Source organism: Pleurodeles waltl, chromosome 7, assembly GCF_031143425.1.
Source record: "Pleurodeles waltl isolate 20211129_DDA chromosome 7, aPleWal1.hap1.20221129, whole genome shotgun sequence".
Lineage (NCBI taxonomy): Eukaryota > Metazoa > Chordata > Amphibia > Caudata > Salamandridae > Pleurodeles > Pleurodeles waltl.
This window is the reverse complement of record NC_090446.1, coordinates 55,883,616-55,905,862: the sequence shown is the minus strand read 5'-3', so window position 1 is coordinate 55,905,862 and position 22,247 is coordinate 55,883,616. Positions and strand designations below refer to the sequence as shown.

The following is a 22,247-nucleotide window of genomic DNA, read 5'->3' as shown; positions in this document are numbered from 1 at the left end:
TTGCTCTTTGGGAATCACAATTTTCGGAATTTTGTACAAATGAGTCTAACTACGTGCAGCTTCTCAGTACTGCAGTCTGCAACTACAATAAGTGCAATAGATAGTAACTTGAGAGAAAGGACATTGCTTATCGATAAACCTACCATGATCTAGTTCAACCTATAACAGCACTCTAACAGAAAAGCTTGATCTGAATGATAATTTCAGATCAGACAAACAATCCACCCAAATATATAAAAAAGGCTAACGGCAGTAGAAGTGTAAGTCTTACCTGCATCAGCGTCTGAAGAAAATCACTGTTATACGAATGATTAAGAAGCAGCTGTACCAGGGGTCGCAAGACTGATGTAACTTACAACATCATTTCCTGTGTGGTTAATTTGAGATAAGTCAAAGAGCTTGTTCTATTGAGGGTGTCTCCTCTTCCTTCCTCTCAGGAGATCACCAGATTGTAATCACCTGCATCTTCTCACTTTGATGACCCAACAACTCATCTACAAGAACGAGATGCAGGAGGAAGACGTTTATACAGCACTGGACTTCAGCCTCTCTGGCAGAAAGCCCTCAGATTCATCCCGGAGTGTCGCTACAGGTAGGGATGCAGGGCAGAGACGTTTATACAGCACTGGACTTCAGCCTCACTGGTGGAAAGTCCTCAGGTTCATCCCGGAATGTCCTACAGGTAGGGATGCAGGGCAGAGACGTTTATACAGCACTGGACTTCAGCCTCTCTGGCAGAAAGCCCTCAGATTCATCCCGGAATATCGCTACAGGTAGGGATACTGGCGGACACACAGACTGATATTCTTCCCTCCCCTTTGACAGAAGGGATACTGTTGACATCTTGTCTTGAATGGCCAACCTGTATCTATCAGACTTCTGGAGGAAGGGACAGGTAACAGTTTGAGAGTATCTAAGGGCCAGATGTACGTAGATACAATTTTGCATTTCCTAAATAGCAACTTCATAGAAATCGCTATTTAAGAAATGCAAAACGCTATGTACCAGAATAAAGATTTCCTAATAGCGATTCCTACAAAGGAATTGCAAATAAGTAATTCAATGCCATGTGTGACAATGGGCCAGTTATGTATTTCCTAAATAGAGGTTTCCTATCACGAAATCGCTATTTGGGAAATACAAAACCAAGGATGACTGTGGACCAAAAGGCCTCCCGAAATGCACCCCAAAAATAGTGGTGCACATGTAGATCACGCATATGCCCAGGGGACATGTGTGTGTTCTATTGCACTTTAAAAAAAGTATTTGGGGTGCTTTTTAAAAATTGCACATAGTTACCATTGACTTGAACTCAATGGTAATTTCATTTCCCAAATGCTTATTTGGCATTTAGGAAATGCTTTGTACATGTGCAGAGAAATCGCAAGTAGGAAATCCCTATTTGTGATTTCCTATTTAGGGAATCACAAAATGTGATTTTTAATGGGTAGAAATCTCATTTGGTGATTCCCTAAAGGCCTTTGTACATAGGAAAATGCTGTTTTGCATTTCGTAATGGGCCGAAATTGTGATTCGGCCCATTAAGAAATGCAAACGGCCTTTGTACATCTGGCCCGAAGTTACTTATTTTAGGGCAGTTGATTGCGAAAGGTAGATGAGGATAGAATGGCAGCAAGAATTGAGCAATCAAGAAAAAAATAAAGAAGATAAAAAAGATAAACTATGAATAATGGAAGGAAAATGCAACAGAGATGGGCAGAAGTGGAGAACTAGTGAAAAAAGGTCGAAATGACTGACAGATAAATATACAGGCAGAATTGGTAGAAAACAATATTCCTTAATTTAAAGGTTAACAAAATGCTTCTGGTTACTTCATGACCTTTGAAAGAAGGGAAATACAGCTTGATGAAAGGAAGGGGAGATAAGAAAGGGAGATTGGAAAATGTCCAATGTTCTTAGACTGCAACCCTTTCTCTGGTGAGGTGAGATAAAGGCAAGTCTGAATAGCTCTGTTTTGAAAGGTTTCCCGAAATGCTTGTATTTGGGTTGAGATATCAAGTTTGGGCTGAGGGCATCACAAAGGCTACATCCTTGTACACCAGTGATCTGCCTCCATTTCATGCTCTTGTACAATAAATTAATAATTGGCTAATCAGTTTGGCAGAAACTAACCAGAGCACTCTGATTGGGATATCACGAGTAGCCAATTTTTTCCCCATAAATCTACTGGGAGCCACTAATTGAATTATGGAGAACATTGAGGAGACAGAGGTATGATGTACAGACGGGACTATGTAAGCCATCATAGAGATAGATGAGCTAAGACATAAATTGAAAGAAAGGTAATGTACAAATAAACTGAATGGGACACAAAAAAACTAGAAAAAGGGAAGGCAAGAGGGATGGGGACTTCAAGCGAAAGAAAGAGGCAGAGGAGAGAGAACGATGGGCACTAGACAGAAATTAATTAAACCAGAATGTAGTAATTACAAAACACAACTTGAGACAAACAGAATACAGAAACTAGAGGGTGACTGGCACATTGGGGGTAAGATCAGTATTGAGCATGAAAGGTAGATCAATATAGAGATAAAGATGAGATGGTTTAAAATAGATAAAAGGCCAGAAACTCTTTAAGTAATGTAAGAACACAACTGAAGATCTATGGGTAGGAAATTACTAGATCAACAGACTGTAAAGGGTTACAAGAAACTAGCCCACCCACTACCAAGGGGCGGGGCATAACAGCCTTTCTGCAATAATTGCATGAAGAGGTCAACCCAAGGGTGGAGCTTTGTGGTACTTCTGTGGAGTACTCTGCCTCTCTCCACCGCTAATGGTATTCCAGTGTTTCAGACATCATGATTGCACAGCGGGTGGACCAATAAGGGTGGCCGAAAGAACCAGCACCAGCCCTGCACCATGAGGCGCAAGAATGGAATTTTGTTTCTGGAATACAGTAACTTCTACAGAGTGTATTCACTGGAAGCCACACATTCCACTTTTGGACGGAATCCTTCTCTGTCCTTAACAGAACAGGTGATAGTACCAGGTCTTAAAAGAGCGACAGACAACATTTATGATACTGGTAAATGGAGAAACATCCTCCTTGAAAGGTATGCCAATATATTGTAAGTAGAAAAATATTTAGCAGTGAAATATAACATTTTAAATCATAGTACATGCAAACACCTCGCTGCTTTTTTATGAGTATAGACAATTTGTTCTGGTTTCCACCTTCTCCAGTGGAGCCCACGTTGTCTTTCTGTCTTCTCCCCTTGGGCCCATGCCCCTGCCTTTCACTTCTGTGCTTCCTTTTTCCTGTGCCGCTTTGATGCTTTTACCCTCCAAAAAATCAATCTGACTCCTGGGCTTGCCCTTTCTATCAGTTCACCATGGTCCTGCTGCTCTACACCCAGCACCATCTTTAGATGCATGTCTGGGCTGATGCAGGCAGCACAGAAGTACACGCAGACCTGTAATCATGTACAGGAAGCAGTTTGACATTGACTGTGCAACATGCCCAGGCCTATTGGTCTTATCCAACATTATGAAAAGCCTCTACGCATGCCATTGGCATTCACTATGCACTGGTGAGTACTCTGCAGAGATGAGGACATTTACAGAGATAACTTAATTTGATTAAAGGTTTAACAATTCCCTGCCACTGTAATAAAATGAAACACAATTCAATGAGCAGAGTGGATGCAAACTACAGCCACAACAACTAAGGTTTATATAACTCAGAATTACTTATTTCAGGAAGAAATCCTTTGTCAGCAAAAACATTTTATGTTACCTGCTGGCTCTCTGCTTCTTTTAACCCAAAAGAAATAAAAATACTGGAAAACTGTCAGAGGGGTTTATGAAGCATGAAAAACAGACAGACCCCTTTCACTCACCTGCGAGCCCACTTCCATGACCTTATCATAATGGAGCCCACTAGGTAGCTATCAGTTCTTTGACACCAGGCAGTTTCTTAGTCTCAGTGTACTTTTCTCAAGCATAGGGCCATATCATGTGTGCAGGCACTTTCCGAATCCAAGTGTAGTTTTCTGAATCCCAGTGTAGTTTTCTCAACTATGGGGCCATATCATGTGTGCAAGCACTTTGAGAATCCCAGTGTAGTTTTCTCAGGCATGGGGGCATATCATGTGTGCAGGCACTTTCTGAATCCCCGTGTAGTTTTCTCAAGCAAAGGGGCATATCATGTGTGCAGACAAATTCTGAATCCCAGTGTAGTCTTCTCAGGCATGGGGGCATATCATGTGTGGATGAACTTTCTGAATTCCAATGTAGTTTTCTCAGGCGTGGGGGCATATCATGTGTGCAGGCACTTTTTGAATCCCAGTGTGGTTTTCTCAAGCATGGGGGCATATCATTTGTGCAGGCACTTTCTGAATCCCTGTGTAGTTTTCTCAGGAGTGGGGGCATATCATGTGTGCAAGCACTTTTTGAATCCCAGTGTAGTTTTCTAAGGCATTGGGCCATTTCATGTGTGCAGGCACTTTCTGAATCCCAGTGTAGGTTTCTCAGGCATGGGGCATATCATGTGTGAAAGGCACTTTCTGAATCCCTGTGTAGTTTTTTTCAGGCGTGGGGGCATATCATGTGTGCAGGCACTTTCTGAATCCCAGTGTAGTTTTCTCAGACGTGGGGGCATATCATGTGTGCAGGCACTTTCTGAATCCCAGAGTAGTTTTCTCAGGCATGGGGGCATATCATGTGTGCAGGCACTTTCTGAATCCCAGTGTGGTTTTCTCAGGCGTGGGGGAATGTCATGTGTGCAGGCACATTCTGAATCCCAGTGTAGTTTTCTCAAGCATAGGGGCATATCATGTGGGGAGGCAGTTTCTGAATCCCAGTGTAGTTTTCTCAGATGTGGGGGCATATCATGTGTGCAGGCACTTTATAAATCCCAGTGTAGTTTTCTCAGGCGTGGGGGCATATCATGTGTGGATGCACTTTCTGAATCCCAGTGTAGTTTTTTCCGGCGTGGGGGCATATCATGTGTGCAGTCACTTTCTGAATCCCAGTGTAGTTTTCTCAGGCGTGGGGGAATGTAATGTGTGCAGGCACTTTCTGAATCCCAGGGTAGTTTTCTCAGACGTGGGGGCATATCGTGTGTACGGAACTTTGTGAATCCCAGTGTAGTTTTCTCAGGCACGGGGGCATATTATGTGTGCAGGCACTTTCTACATCCCAGTATAGGTTCCTCGGGCATGGGGCATATCATGTGTGCAGGCACTTTCCGAATCCCAGTGTAGTTTTCTCAGGCATGGGGGCATATCATGTGTGCAGGCACTTTCTGAATCCCAGTGTAGTTTTCTCAGGCATGGGGATATACCATGTGTGGAGGCACTTTCTGAATCCCAGTATAGTTTTTTCAGGCGTGAGGGCATTTCATGTGTGCAGGCACTTTCTGAATCTCAGTGTAGGTTTTTCAGGAATGGGACATATCATGTGTGCAGGCACTTTCTGAATCCCATGTAGTTTTTTCAGGCATGGGGGCACCTCGTTTGTACGGAAATTTGTGAATCCCTGTGTAGTTTTCTCAGGCATGGGGGCATAGCATGTGGGGAGGCACTTTCTGAATTCCAGTGTAGTTTTCTCAGGCATGGGGCATATTATTTGTGCAGGCACGTTCTGAATGCCAGAGTAGTTTTCTCAGCCATGGGGGCATATCATGTGTGCAGGCACTTTCTGAATCTCCTTGTAGTTTTCTAAAGCATAGGGGCATATCATGTGTGGAGGCACTTTCTGAATCCCAGTGTAGTTTTCTCTGGCATGGGGGCATAGCATGTGGGGAGGCACTTTCTGAATTCCAGTGTAGTTTTCTCAGGCATGGGGCATATCATGTGTGCAGGCACTTTCTGAATCCCAGTATAGTTTGGTCAAGCGTGGGGACATACCATGTGTGGAGGCACTCTCTGAATCCCAGTGTAGTTTTCTCAGGCGTGGGGGCATATCATGTGTGCAGGCACTTTCTGAAACCGAGTGTAGTTTTCTCAGGCGTGGGGGCATATCATGAGTGCAGGCACTTTCTGAATCCCAGTGTAGTTTTCTAAAGTATAGGGGCATATCATGTGTGCAGGCACTTTCTGAATCCCACTGTAGTTTTCTCAAGCGTAGGGGCATATCATGTGTGAAAGGCACTTTCTGAATCCCTGTGTAGTTTTTTTCAGGCGTGGGGGCATATCATGTGTGGAGGCACTTTCTGAATCCCAGTGTAGTTTTCTCAGGCGTGGGGGCAGATCATGTGTGCAGGCACTTTCTGAATCCCAGAGTAGTTTTCTCAGGCATGGGGGCATATCATGTGTGCAGGCACTTTCTGAATCCCAGTGTAGTTTTCTCAGGCGTGGGGGAATGTCATGTGTGCAGGCACATTCTGAATCCCAGTGTAGTTTTCTCAAGCATAGGGGCATATCATGTGTGCAGGCACTTTCTGAATCCCAGTATAGTTTGGTCAAGCGTGGGGGCATACCATGTGTGGAGGCACTCTCTGAATCCCAGTGTAGTTTTCTCAGGCGTCGGGGGCATATCATGTGTGCAGGCACTTTCTGAAACCCAGTGTAGTTTTCTCTACCGTGGGGGCATATCATGAGTGCAGGCACTTTCTGAATCCCAGTGTAGTTTTCTAAAGTATAGGGGCATATCATGTGTGCAGGCACTTTCTGAATCCCACTGTAGTTTTCTCAGGCATGGGGCATATCATGTGTGAAAGGCACTTTCTGAATCCCTGTGTAGTTTTTTTCAGGCGTGGGGGCATATCATGTGTGCAGGCACTTTCTGAATCCCAGTGTAGTTTTCTCAGGCGTGGGGGCATATCATGTGTGCAGGCACTTTCTGAATCCCAGAGTAGTTTTCTCAGGCATGGGGGCATATCATGTGTGCAGGCACTTTCTGAATCCCAGTGTAGTTTTCTCAGGCGTGGGGGAATGTCATGTGTGCAGGCACATTCTGAATCCCAGTGTAGTTTTTTCAAGCATAGGGGCATATCATGTGTGCAGGCACTTTCTGAATCCCAGTGTAGTTTTCTCAGATGTGGGGGCATATCATGTGTGCAGGCACTTTATAAATCCCTTTGTAGTTTTCTCAGGCGTGGGGGCATATCATGTGTGGATGCACTTTGTGAATCCCAGTGTAGTTTTTTCCGGCGTGGGGGCATATCATGTGTGCAGTCACTTTCTGAATCCCAGTGTAGTTTTCTCAGGCGTGGGGGAATGTAATGTGTGCAGGCACTTTCTGAATCCCAGTGTAGTTTTCTCAGACGTGGGGGCATATCGTGTGTACGGAACTTTGTGAATCCCAGTGTAGTTTTCTCAGGCACGGGGGCATATTATGTGTGCAAGCACTTTCTACATCCCAGTATAGGTTCCTCGGGCATGGGACATATCATGTGTGCAGGCACTTTCCGAATCCCAGTGTAGTTTTCTCAGGCATGGGGGCATATCATGTGTGCAGGCACTTTCTGAATCCCAGTGTAGTTTTCTCAGGCATGGGGATATACCATGTGTGGAGGCACTTTCTGAATCCCAGTATAGTTTTTTCAGGCGTGAGGGCATTTCATGTGTGCAGGCACTTTCAGAATCTCAGTGTAGGTTTTTCAGGCATGGGACATATCATGTGTGCAGGCACTTTCTGAATCCCATGTAGTTTTTTCAGGCATGGGGGCACATCGTTTGTACGGAAATTTGTGAATCCCTCTGTAGTTTTCTCAGGCATGGGGGCATAGCATGTGGGGAGGCACTTTCTGAATTCCAGTGTAGTTTTCTCAGGCATGGGGCATATTATTTGTGCTGGCATGTTCTGAATGCCAGAGTAGTTTTCTCAGCCATGGGGGCATATCATGTGTGCAGGCACTTTCTGAATCTCCTTGTAGTTTTCTAAAGCATAAGGGCATATCATGTGTGGAGGCACTTTCTGAATCCCAGTGTAGTTTTCTCAGGCATGGGGGCATAGCATGTGGGGAGGCACTTTCTGAATTCCAGTGTAGTTTTCTCAGGCATGGGGCATATCATGTGTGCAGGCACTTTCTGAATCCCAGTATAGTTTGGTCAAGCGTGGGGGCATACCATGTGTGGAGGCACTATCTGAATCCCAGTGTAGTTTTCTCAGGCGTGGGGGCATATCATGTGTGCAGGCACTTTCTGAAACCCAGTCTTGTTTTCTCAGGCGTGGGGGCATATCATGAGTGCAGGCACTTTCTGAATCCCAGTGTAGTTTTCTAAAGTATAGGGGCATATCATGTGTGCAGGCACTTTCTGAATCCCACTGTAGTTTTCTCAAGCGTAGGGGCATATCATGTGTGCAGGCACTTTCTGAATCCCAGTGTAGTTTTCTCAGGTGTGAGGGAATATCATGTGTGCATGCACTTTCTGAAACCCAGTGTAGTTTTCTCAGGCGTGGGGGAATATCATGTGTGGAGGCACTTTCTGAATCCCAGTGTAGTTTTCTCAGGCGTGAGGGCATATCATGTGTGCAGGCACTTTCTGAAACCCAGTGTAGTTTTCTCAGGCGTGGGGGAATATCATGTGTGCAGGCACTTTCTGAATCCCAGTGTAGTTTTCACAGGCGTGGGGGCATATCATGTGTGCAGGCACTTTCTGCATCCCAGTGTAGGTTTCTCAGGCATGGGGCATATCATGTGTGCAGGCACTTTCTGAATCCCTGTGTAGTTTTTTTCAGGCGTGGGGGCATATCTTGTGTGCAGGCACTTTCTGAATCCCAGTGTAGTTTTCTCAGGCGTGGGGGCATATCATGTGTGGATGCACTTTCTGAATCCCAGTGTAATTTTCTCAGGCGTGGGGGCATATCATGGATACAGGCACTTTCTGAATTCCAGTGTAGTTTTCTCAGGCGTGGGGGCATACTATGTATGCAGGCATTTTCTGAATCCCAGTGTAATTTTCTCAAGCATGGGGATACATCATGTGTACAGGCACTTTCTGAATCCCAGTGTAGTTTTCTCAGGCATGGGGATATACCATGTGTGGAGGCACTTTCTGAATCCCAGTATAGGTTTTTCAGGCGTGACGGCATTTCATGTGTGCAGGCACTTTCTGAATCTCAGTGTAGGTTTCTCAGGCATGGGACATATCATGTGTGCAGGCACTTTCTGAATCCCATGTAGTTTTTTCAGGCGTGGGGGCATATCATGTGTGAACGTGCTTTCTGAATCCCAGTGTAGTTTTCTCAGACATGGGGGCACATCGTTTGTACTGAACTTTGTGAATCCCTGTGTAGTTTTCTCAGGCATGGGGGCATATAATGTGTGCATGCACTTTCTGAATCCCTGTGTAGTTTGTTTCAGCCGTGGAGGCATACCATGTGTGCAGGCACTTCCTGAAGCCCAGTGTAGTTTTCTCAGGCGTGGGGACATATCATGTGTGCAGTCAGTTTCTGAATTCCAGTGTAGTTTTCTCAGGCATGGGGGCATATCATGTGTGCAGGCACTTCCTGAATCTCCGTGTAGTTTTCTAAAGCATAGGGGCATATCATGTGTGGAGGCACTTTCTGAATCCCAGTGTAGTTTTCTCAGGCATGGAGGCATATCATGTGGGGAGGCACTTTCTGAATTCCAGTGTAGTTTTCTCAGGCATGGGGCATATCATTTGTGCAGGCACTTTCTGAATCCCAGAGTAGTTTTCTCAGGCATGGGGGCATATCATGTGTGCAGGCACTTACTGAATCCCCGTGTAGTTTTCTCAAGCATGGGGGCATATCATGTTTGCAGGCACTTTCAGAATCACAGTGTAGTTTTGTCAAGCGTGGGGGCATACCATGTGTGGATGCACTTTCTGAATCCCAGTGTAGTTTTCTCAGGCGTGGAGACATATCACGTGTGCAGGCACTTTCTGAATCCCAGTGTAGTTTTCTAAAGCATTGGGGCATATCATGTGTGCAGGCACTTTCTGAATCCCAGTGTAGTTTTCTCAAGCATAGGGGCATATCATGTGTGCAGACACTTTCTGAATCCCAGTGTAGGTTTCTCAGGCGTGGGGGCATATCATGTGCGCAGGCACTTTCTGAATTCCAGTGTGGTTTTCTCAGGCTTGGGGGAATATCTTGTGTGCAGGCACTTTCTGAATCCCAGTGTAGTTTTCTCAGGCGTGGGGGCATATCATGTGTGGATGCACTTTCTGAATCCCAGTGTAATTTTCTCAGGCGTGGGGGCATATCATGGATACAGGCACTTTCTGAATTCCAGTGTAGTTTTCTCAGGCGTGGGGGCATACTATGTATGCAGGCATTTTCTGAATCCCAGTGTAATTTTCTCAAGCATGGGGATACATCATGTGTACAGGCACTTTCTGAATCCCAGTGTAGTTTTCTCAGGCATGGGGATATACCATGTGTGGAGGCACTTTCTGAATCCCAGTATAGGTTTTTCAGGCGTGACGGCATTTCATGTGTGCAGGCACTTTCTGAATCTCAGTGTAGGTTTCTCAGGCATGGGACATATCATGTGTGAAGGCACTTTCTGAACCCCATGTAGTTTTTTCAGGCGTGGGGGCATATCATGTGTGAACGTGCTTTCTGAATCCCAGTGTAGTTTTCTCAGACATGGGGGCACATCGTTTGTACTGAACTTTGTGAATCCCTGTGTAGTTTTCTCAGGCATGGGGGCATATCATGTGTGCATGCACTTTCTGAATCCCTGTGTAGTTTGTTTCAGCCGTGGAGGCATACCATGTGTGCAGGCACTTCCTGAAGCCCAGTGTAGTTTTCTCAGGCGTGGGGACATATCATGTGTGCAGTCAGTTTCTGAATTCCAGTGTAGTTTTCTCAGGCATGGGGGCATATCATGTGTGCAGGCACTTCCTGAATCTCCGTGTAGTTTTCTAAAGCATAGGGGCATATCATGTGTGGAGGCACTTTCTGAATCCCAGTGTAGTTTTCTCAGGCATGGAGGCATATCATGTGGGGAGGCACTTTCTGAATTCCAGTGTAGTTTTCTCAGGCATGGGGCATATCATTTGTGCAGGCACTTTCTGAATCCCAGAGTAGTTTTCTCAGGCATGGGGGCATATCATGTGTGCAGGCACTTACTGAATCCCCGTGTAGTTTTCTCAAGCATGGGGGCATATCATGTTTGCAGGCACTTTCGGAATCACAGTGTAGTTTTGTCAAGCGTGGGGGCATACCATGTGTGGATGCACTTTCTGAATCCCAGTGTAGTTTTCTCAGGCGTGGAGACATATCACGTGTGCAGGCACTTTCTGAATCCCAGTGTAGTTTTCTAAAGCATTGGGGCATATCATGTGTGCAGGCACTTTCTGAATCCCAGTGTAGTTTTCTCAAGCATAGGGGCATATCATGTGTGCAGACACTTTCTGAATCCCAGTGTAGGTTTCTCAGGCGTGGGGGCATATCATGTGCGCAGGCACTTTCTGAATTCCAGTGTGGTTTTCTCAGGCTTGGGGGAATATCATGTGTGCAGGCACTTTCTGAATCCCAGTGTAGTTTTCTCAGACCTGGGGGCATAGCATGTGTGCAGGCACTTTCTGCATCTCAGTGTAGGTTTCTCGGGCATGGGGCATATCATGTGTGCAGGCACTTTCTGAATCCCTGTGTAGTTTTTTTCAGGCGTGGGGGCATATCATGTGTGGATGCACTTTCTGAATCCCAGTGTAGTTTTCTCATGAGTGGGGGCATATCATGTGTGCAGGCACTTTCTGAATCCCTGTGTAGTTTTCTCAGGCATGGGGCATATCATGTGTGCAGGCACTTTCTGAATCCCAGTGTAGTTTTCTCAGGTGTGGGGGCATATCATGTGTGGATGCACTTTCTGAATCCCAGTGTAATTTTCTCAGGCGTCAGGGCATATCATGGATACAGGCACTTTCTGAATCCCAGTGTAGTCTTCTCAGGTGTGGGGGCAAACTATGTTTGCAGGCACTTTCTGAATCCCAGTTTAGATTTCTCAAGCATAGGGGCATATCTTGTGTGCATGCACTTTCTGAATCCCAGTGTAGGTTTCTCAGGCATGGGGCATATCATGTGTGTCAGGCACTTTCTGAATCCCTGTGTAGGTTTTTCAGGCCTGGGGGCATCTCATCTGTGCAGGTAATTTCTGAATCCCAGTGTAGTTTTCTCAGACATGGGGGCATATTGTGTGTACGGAACTTTGTGAATCCCAGTGTAGTTTTCTCAGGCATGGGGGCATATCATGTGTGCAGGCACTTTCTGCATCCCAGTGTAGGTTTCTCGGGCATGGGGCATATCATGTGTGCAGGTACTTTCTGAATCCCTGTGTAGTTTTTTTCGGGCGTGGAGGCATACCATGTGTGCAGTCACTTTCTGAATCCCAGTGTAGTTTTCTCAGACGTGGGGGCATATCATGTGTGCAGGCACTTTCTGAATCCCAGTGTAGTTTTCTCAGGCGTGGGGGCATTTCATATGTGGATGTAGTTTCTGAATCCCAGTGTTGCTTTCTCAGGCGTGGGGGCATATCATGTGTGCAGGCACTTTCTGAATCCCAATGTAGTTTTCTCAGGCGTGGGGGCATATCATGTGTGGAGGCACTTTCTGAATCCCTCTGTAGTTTTTTTCAGGCGTGGGGGCATATCATGTGTGCAGGCACTTTCAGAATCCCAGTGTAGTTTTCTCAGGCGTGGGGGCATGTCATGTGTGCAGGCACTTTCTGCATCCCAGTGTAGGTTTCTCGGGCATGGGGCATATCATGTGTGCAGGCACTTTCTGAATCCCTCTGTAGTTTTTCTCAGGCGTGGGGGCATATCATGGATACAGGCACTTTCTGAATCCCAGTGTAGTTTTCTAAAGCCTGGGGGCATATCATGTGTGAAGGCACTTTGTGAGTCCCTGTGTAGTTTTCTCAGGCATGGGGGCATATCTTGTGTGCAGGCACTTTCTGAATCCCAGTGTAGGTTTCTCAGACATGGGGGCATATTGTGTGTACGGAACTTTGTGAATCCCAGTGTAGTTTTCTCAGGCATGGGGGCATATCATGTGTGCAGGCACTTTCTGCATCCCAGTGTAGGTTTCTCAGGCATGGGGCATATCATGTGTGCAGGCACTTTCTGAATCCCTGTGTAGTTTTTTTCGGGTGTGGAGGCATACCATGTGTGCAGTCACTTTCTAAATCCCAGTGTAGTTTTCTCAGACGTGGGGGCATATCATGTGTGCAGGCACTTTCTGAATCCCAGTGTAGTTTTCTCAAGCATAGGGGCATATCATGTGCGCAGGCACTTTCTGAATCCCAGTGTAGTTTTCTCAGGCATGGGGGCATATCATATTTGCAGGCACTTTCTGCATCCCAGTGTAGGTTTCTCTGGCATGGGGCATATCATGTGTGCAGGCACTTTCTGTATCCCTGTGTAGTTTTTTTTCAAGCGTGGGGGCATACCATGTGTGCAGGCACTTTCTGAATCACAGTTTAGTTTTCTCAGGCATGGGGCATATCATGTGTGTCAGGCACATTCTGAATCCCTGTGTAGTTTGTTCAGGCCTGGGGGCATCTCATCTGTGCAGGTACTTTCTGAATCCCAGTGTAGTTTTCTCAGACATGGGGGCATATTGTGTGTACGGAACTTTGTGAATCCCAGTGTAGTTTTCTCAGGCATGGGGGCATATCATGTATGCAGGCACTTTCTGCATCCCAGTGTAGGTTTCTCTGGCATGGGGCATATCATGTGTGCAGGCACTTTCTGTATCCCTGTGTAGTTTTTTTTCAAGCGTGGGGGCATACCATGTGTGCAGGCACTTTCTGAATCCCAGTTTAGTTTTCTCAGGCGTGGGGGCATATCATGTGTGGATGCACTTTCTGAATCCCAGTGTAGTTTTCTCATGAGTGGGGGCATATCATGTGTGCAGGCACTTTCTGAATCCCCGTGTAGTTTTCTCAGGCATGGGGCATATCATGTGTGCAGGCACTTTCTGAATCCCAGTTTAGTTTTCTCAGGCATGGGGCATATCATGTGTGTCAGGCACTTTCTGAATCCCTGTGTAGTTTGTTCAGACGTGGGGGCATATCATGTGTGCAGGCACTTTCTGAATCCCAGAGTAGTTTTCTCAAGCATAGGGGCATATCATGTGCGCAGGCACTTTCTGAATCCCAGTGTAGTTTTCTCAGGCATGGGGGCATATCATATTTGCAGGCACTTTCTGCATCCCAGTGTAGGTTTCTCTGGCATGGGGCATATCATGTGTGCAGGCACTTTCTGTATCCCTGTGTAGTTTTTTTTCAAGCGTGGGGGCATACCATGTGTGCAGGCACTTTCGGAATCCCAGTTTAGTTTTCTCAGGCGTGGGGGCATATCATGTGTGGATGCACTTTCTGAATCCCAGTGTAGTTTTCTCATGAGTGGGGGCATATCATGTGTGCAGGCACTTTCTGAATCCCCGTGTAGTTTTCTCAGGCATGGGGCATATCATGTGTGCAGGCACTTTCATAATCCCATTGTAGTTTTCTCAGGCGTGGGGGCATATCATGTGTGCAGGCATTTTCTGAATCCCAGTGTAGTTTTCTCAGGCATGGGGCATATCATGTGTGCAGGCACTTTCGTAATCCCAGTGTAGTTTTCTCAGGCGTGGGGGCATATCATGTGTGGAGGCATTTTCTGAATCCCAGTGTAGTTTTCTCAGGCGTGGGGGCATATCTTGTGTGCAGGCACTTTCTGAATCCCAGTGTAATTGTCTCAGGGGTGGGGGCATATCATGTGTGCAGGCACTTTCTGAATCCCAGTGTAGTTTTCTAAAGCATAGGGGCATATCATGTGTGCAGGCACTTTGTAAATCCCAGTGTAGTTTTCTCAGGTGTGGGGGCATATCATGTGTGGATGCACTTTCTGAATCCCAGTGTAATTTTCTCAGGCGTCAGGGCATATCATGGATACAGGCACTTTCTGAATCCCAGTGTAGTCTTCTCAGGTGTGGGGGCAAACTATGTTTGCAGGCACTTTCTGAATCCCAGTTTAGATTTCTCAAGCATAGGGGCATATCTTGTGTGCATGCACTTTCTGAATCCCAGTGTAGGTTTCTCAGGCATGGGGCATATCATGTGTGTCAGGCACTTTCTGAATCCCTGTGTAGGTTTTTCAGGCCTGGGGGCATCTCATCTGTGCAGGTAATTTTTGAATCCCAGTGTAGTTTTCTCAGACATGGGGGCATATTGTGTGTACGGAACTTTGTGAATCCCAGTGTAGTTTTCTCAGGCATGGGGGCATATCATGTGTGCAGGCACTTTCTGCATCCCAGTGTAGGTTTCTCGGGCATGGGGCATATCATGTGTGCAAGTACTTTCTGAATCCCTGTGTAGTTTTTTTCGGGCGTGGAGGCATACCATGTGTGCAGTCACTTTCTGAATCCCAGTGTAGTTTTCTCAGACGTGGGGGCATATCATGTGTGCAGGCACTTTCTGAATCCCAGTGTAGTTTTCTCAGGCGTGGGGGCATTTCATATGTGGATGTAGTTTCTGAATCCCAGTGTTGCTTTCTCAGGCGTGGGGGCATATCATGTGTGCAGGCACTTTCTGAATCCCAATGTAGTTTTCTCAGGCGTGGGGGCATATCATGTGTGGAGGCACTTTCTGAATCCCTCTGTAGTTTTTTTCAGGCGTGGGGGCATATCATGTGTGCAGGCACTTTCAGAATCCCAGTGTAGTTTTCTCAGGCGTGGGGGCATGTCATGTGTGCAGGCACTTTCTGCATCCCAGTGTAGGTTTCTCGGGCATGGGGCATATCATGTGTGCAGGCACTTTCTGAATCCCTCTGTAGTTTTTCTCAGGCGTGGGGGCATATCATGGATACAGGCACTTTCTGAATCCCAGTGTAGTTTTCTAAAGCCTGGGGGCATATCATGTGTGAAGGCACTTTGTGAGTCCCTGTGTAGTTTTCTCAGGCATGGGGGCATATCTTGTGTGCAGGCACTTTCTGAATCCCAGTGTAGGTTTCTCAGACATGGGGGCATATTGTGTGTACGGAACTTTGTGAATCCCAGTGTAGTTTTCTCAGGCATGGGGGCATATCATGTGTGCAGGCACTTTCTGCATCCCAGTGTAGTTTTTTTCGGGTGTGGAGGCATACCATGTGTGCAGTCACTTTCTAAATCCCAGTGTAGTTTTCTCAGACGTGGGGGCATATCATGTGTGCAGGCACTTTCTGAATCCCAGTGTAGTTTTCTCAAGCATAGGGGCATATCATGTGCGCAGGCACTTTCTGAATCCCTGTGTAGTTTTCTCAGGCATGGGGGCATATCATATTTGCAGGCACTTTCTGCATCCCAGTGTAGGTTTCTCTGGCATGGGGCATATCATGTGTGCAGGCACTTTCTGTATCCCTGTGTAGTTTTTTTTCAAGCGTGGGGGCATACCATGTGTGCAGGCACTTTCTGAATCACAGTTTAGTTTTCTCAGGCATGGGGCATATCATGTGTGTCAGGCACTTTCTGAATCTCTGTGTAGTTTGTTCAGGCCTGGGGGCATCTCATCTGTGCAGGTACTTTCTGAATCCCAGTGTAGTTTTCTCAGACATGGGGGCATATTGTGTGTACGGAACTTTGTGAATCCCAGTGTAGTTTTCTCAGGCATGGGGGCATATCATGTGTGCAGGCACTTTCTGCATCCCAGTGTAGGTTTCTCTGGCATGGGGCATATCATGTGTGCAGGCACTTTCTGTATCCCTGTGTAGTTTTTTTTCAAGCGTGGGGGCATACCATGTGTGCAGGCACTTTCTGAATCCCAGTTTAGTTTTCTCAGGCGTGGGGGCATATCATGTGTGGATGCACTTTCTGAATCCCAGTGTAGTTTTCTCATGAGTGGGGGCATATCATGTGTGCAGGCACTTTCTGAATCCCCGTGTAGTTTTCTCAGGCATGGGGCATATCATGTGTGCAGGCACTTTCTGAATCCCAGTTTAGTTTTCTCAGGCATGGGGCATATCATGTGTGTCAGGCACTTTCTGAATCCCTGTGTAGTTTGTTCAGACGTGGGGGTATATCATGTGTGCAGGCACTTTCTGAATCCCAGTGTAGTTTTCTCAAGCATAGGGGCATATCATGTGCGCAGGCACTTTCTGAATCCCAGTGTAGTTTTCTCAGGCATGGGGGCATATCATATTTGCAGGCACTTTCTGCATCCCAGTGTAGGTTTCTCTGGCATGGGGCATATCATGTGTGCAGGCACTTTCTGTATCCCTGTGTAGTTTTTTTTCAAGCGTGGGGGCATACCATGTGTGCAGGCACTTTCGGAATCCCAGTTTAGTTTTCTCAGGCGTGGGGGCATATCATGTGTGGATGCACTTTCTGAATCCCAGTGTAGTTTTCTCATGAGTGGGGGCATATCATGTGTGCAGGCACTTTCTGAATCCCCGTGTAGTTTTCTCAGGCATGGGGCATATCATGTGTGCAGGCACTTTCATAATCCCATTGTAGTTTTCTCAGGCGTGGGGGCATATCATGTGTGCAGGCATTTTCTGAATCCCAGTGTAGTTTTCTCAGGCATGGGGCATATCATGTGTGCAGGCACTTTCGTAATCCCAGTGTAGTTTTCTCAGGCGTGGGGGCATATCATGTGTGGAGGCATTTTCTGAATCCCAGTGTAGTTTTCTCAGGCGTGGGGGCATATCTTGTGTGCAGGCACTTTCTGAATCCCAGTGTAATTGTCTCAGGCGTGGGGGCATATCATGTGTGCAGGCACTTTCTGAATCCCAGTGTAGTTTTCTAAAGCATAGGGGCATATCATGTGTGCAGGCACTTTGTAAATCCCTGTGTAGTTTTCTCAAGCATGGGGGCATATCATGTGTGCAGGCACTTTCTGAATCCCAGTGTATTTTTCTCAAGCATAGGGGCATATCATGTGTGCAGGCACTTTCTGAATTCCTGTGTAGTTTTCTCAGGCATGGGGCATATCATGTGTGCAGGCACTTTCTGAATCCCTGTGTAGTTTTCTGAAGCATAGAGGCATATCATGTGTGCAGGCACTTACTGAATCCTAGTGTAGTTTTCTAAGGCATGAGACATACCATGTGTGCAGGCACTTTCTGAATCCCCGTGTAGTTTTCTCAAGAATAGAGACATATCATGTGTGCAGGCACTTACTGAATCCTAGTGTAGTTTTCTAATGCATGGGGACATACCATGTGTGCAGGCACTTTCTGAATACTTGTTTAGTTTTCTCAGGTGTCAGGCAATTTCATGTGTGCAGACACTTTCTGAATCCCAGTGTAGGTTTCTCAGGTGAGGCGTGGGGGCATATCATGTGTGCAGTCACTTTCTGAATCCCAGTGTAATTTTCTCAGGAGTGGGGGCATATCATGTGTGCAGGCACTTTCTGAATCCCAGTGTAGTTTTCTCAAGCATAGGGGCATATCATGTGTGCAGGGACTTTCTGAATCCCAGTGTAGTTTTCTCAGACGTGGGGGCACATCATGTGTGCAGGCACTTTGTGAATCCATTGTAGTTTTCTCATGCATGGGGGCATATCGTGTGTGCAGGCACTTTCTGAATCCCAGTATAGTTTTTTCAGGTGTGGGGGCATATCATGTGTGCAGTCATTTTATGAATCCCAGTGTAGTTTTCTCATGGATGGGGCATATCATGTGTGCAGGCACTTTCTGAATCCCTATGTAGTTTTCTAAACCATAGGGGCATATCATGTGTGCAGGCACTTCCTGAATCCCAGTGTATTTTTCTCAGGCATGGGGGCATATCATGTGTGGAGGCACTTTCTGAATCTCAGTGTAGTTTTCTTAGGCGTGAGGGTATGTCATGTGTGCAGGCACTTTCTGAATCCCAGTGTAGGTTTCTCAGGCATGGGGCATATCATATGTGCAGGCACTTTCTGAATCCCTGTGTAGTTTTTTCAGGCGTGGGGGGATATCATGTGTGCAGGTACTCTCTGAATCCTAGTGTAGTTTTCTCGGACATGGGGGCATATCGTGTGTACGGAACTTTGTGAATCCCAGTGTAGTTTTCTCATGCAAGAGGGCATATCATGTGTGCAGGCACTTTGTGAATCCCTGTGTAGTTTTTTCAGGTGTGGGGGCATATCATGTGTGCAGGCACTTTATGAATCCCAGTGTAGTTTTCTCAGGCATGCGGCATATTATGTGTGCAGGCACTTTCTGAATCCCCATGTAGTTTTCTAAACCATAGGGGCATATCATGTGTGCAGGCACTTTCTGAATCCCAGTGTATTTTTCTCAGGCATGGGGGCATATCATGTGTGGAGGCACTTTCTGAATCCCAGTGTAGTTTTCTTAGGCGTGAGGGTATGTCATGTGTGTAGGCACTTTCTGAATCCCAGTGTAGGTTTCTTAGGCATGGGGCATATCATGTGTGCAGGCACTTTCTGAATCCCTGTGTAGTTTTTTCAGGCGTGGGGGCATATCATGTGTGCAGGTACTTTCTGAATCCTAGTGTAGTTTTCTCGGACATGGGGGCATATCGTGTGTACGGAACTTTGTGAATCCCGGTGTAGTTTTCTCAGGCATGGGGGCATATCATGTTTGCAGGCACTTTCTGCATCCCAGTGTAGGTTTCTCGGGCATGGGGCATATCATGTGTGCAGGCACTTTCCGTATCCCTGTGTAGTTTTTTTTCAAGCGTGGGGGCATACCATGTGTGCAGGCACTTTCTGAATCCCAGTTTAGTTTTCTCAGGCGTGGGGGCATATCATGTGTGGATGCACTTTCTGAATCCCAGTGTAGTTTTCTCATGCGTGGGGGCATATCATGTGTGCAGGCACTTTCTGAATCCCCGTGTAGTTTTCTCAGGCATGGGGCATATCATGTGTGGATGCACTTTCTGAATCCCAGTGTAGTTTTCTCATGCGTGGGGGCATATCATGTGTGCAGGCACTTTCTGAATCCCCGTGTAGTTTTCTCAGGCATGGGGCATATCATGTGTGCAGGCACTTTCGTAATCCCAGTGTAGTTTTCTCAGGCGTGGGGGCATATCATGTGTGGAGGCATTTTCTGAATCCCAGTGTAGTTTTCTCAGGCGTGGGGGCATATCATGTGTGCAGGCACTTTGTGAATCCCTGTGTAGTTTTCTCAAGCATGGGGGCATATCATGTGTGCAGGCACTTTCTGAATCCCAGTGTAGTTTTCTCAAGCATAGGGGCATATCATGTGTGCAGGCACTTTCTGAATTCCTGTGTAGTTTTCTAAGGCATGGGGTATATCATGTGTGCAGGCACTTTGTGAATCCCTATGTAGTTTTCTCAAGCATCTGGGCATATCATGTGTGCAGGCACTTTCTGAATCCCAGTGGAGTTTTCTCAAGCCTAGTGTCTTCAAGTCTTCATGTGTGCAGGCACTTTCTGAATCCCAGTGTAGTTTTCTCAGGTGTGGGGGCATATCATGTGTGGAGGCACTTTCTGAACCCCCGTGTAGTTTTCTCAAGCAGAGGAGCATATCATGTGTGCCAGCACTTTCTGAATCCCAGTTGTAGTTTTCTGAGGCGTGGGGGCATGTCATGTGTGGAGGCACTTTCTGAATCCCTGTGTAGTTTTTTCAGGCTATGGGGGTGTTAACGCGTCCTTTTATGTTTATTTATTACACATTAGGACTCGTTTTAGGCCAATGAATCTTTTGACCCAGTTGTCAGATACCGTAGGACGAGATAGCTGATCAATATGTCAATCAATATATCAATAATGTCATCAATATTTATCACAACAATACACTTTACTTTAGTCATAGACATTAATCAAAATTGACAACGCAACCATGACCTTTCAGCCATGAATAACCGCACATTTAATAAAATTTTATGAATTTTATTCCCTATTAGTTACAATCTACGAGCAAAAGGGTTAATCTCAATACCAAGAAGCATAATAGCATAGTCACAATGTGGCAACTGTGATAGGATTTCATTAACGCAAAAATCACAAATATTAAGACATAACACGGTGTAAACATGGATCTAGATAGCAGAGTGCTGAACACACGTCAATTCAACATAGCATAATGTCAGTCGTTTGTCTATTTGCATCAGTTTAAGTGAACCCCTGTCCTAACCACTGATTAGCATTAGGATGTTGGGCTTCATGCAAAACAATTTAGAACACCAATTTGGAAAACATCTGACTATGGTCTCTATCAAAATTAAGCAGTTGGTACCTAGAAAGGAAAAGCAAACAGAAAAATTACAAATTGCATTGTCATAATTACCCTCCAAGGATTAGGTCAGCACACAGGATCCATCTTCGTCTTCAGGACATCAGTCAAAACGCCATCAGTCTAAGCTCAACTAAAGGGCATAGGGGACACTTCCCTCATAAGGAGGAGAGGTGTAAAATGGGCAGTCTATGGGTGAGGATGGTTTTAATAAGTCTCAAAGTCACCAAACAGAGTGACAAAGTTTCTGGATAAAATCAATAGCATTCCCTACCTAGTTCTAATGACCCTTCTGTGCCATGGGTTTTTATCCCTTTTTCGTAGTACATTCCCCAAAAATTCTATTGGACATTTCCTATACCCCACTATCTTTAACCTATCAAATTTAGCATTATGTAATCCCCATTGTCACCCCACATTAATTCATAGCACTTTGATTGGTCTTCATAATTGACGTTTTCGGAGGTGCCACGTCCGGTGTTACTTCACTCTTTGGCACGTCTTTTGGGTCAGCAGATCCATTGACCATCGGTCTAAATGACCTTTTACATTATATTAATCTACATTTGTTTCAATTTGTACATAACTCTTAAACCAAGGCACCGAATATGTGCTTGGGAACGGAATCGACATAGATACATTTGTCTTCCAAGTTGAAGAAAAAGAACATTTGCAGGGTCATGGCCCTTTGCAACTCAGCTCACTGGAAAAACAGAAAAATGCATTTAATATGAGAACTGGGCAGCTAAAACTCACAGCTCACGCTAACTTAAGGCCTAACATAAACATTTTATTCATCATTATTAGTTTCCGTGTACATTGGTGGCCATTTACTGTAATCATAATTCAGGTGCACGTTTAAGCAAAATGGTTATTATTATTGTTTTCTATGCAGCATCATTACACATTGATATAAGCATTTCATTTTAATATAGGTTATGTAAGCTACGCTCTCTCAGGGGCATATCATGTGTGCAGGCACGTTCTGAATCCCTGTGTAGTTTTCTCAAGCATAGAGGCATATCACGTGTGCAGGCACTTACTGAATCCTAGTGTAGTTTTCTAAGGCATGGGGACATACCATGTGTGCAGGCACTGTCTGAATCCTAGTGTAGTTTTCTCAGGCGTGGGGGCATATCATGTGTGGATGCACTTTCTGAATCCCAGTATAGTTTTCTCAGGTGTGGGGGCATATCATGTGTG

The 22,247-nt window shown here is 45.8% G+C and overlaps 1 protein-coding gene across 1 annotated transcript in view; it reads left to right on the top strand.

Moving 5' to 3' along the window:
- The first annotated feature begins 439 nt into the window (after positions 1 to 439).
- LOC138247177 (killer cell lectin-like receptor subfamily F member 1) overlaps positions 440 to 22,247 on the top strand; it is a 62,227-nt gene continuing 40,419 nt past the window's right edge. Inside the window, exon 1 of the mRNA XM_069201922.1 lies at positions 440 to 592. The gene's annotated coding sequence lies outside the window, so the exon portion shown is untranslated. The remainder of the gene's footprint in view (positions 593 to 22,247) is intronic.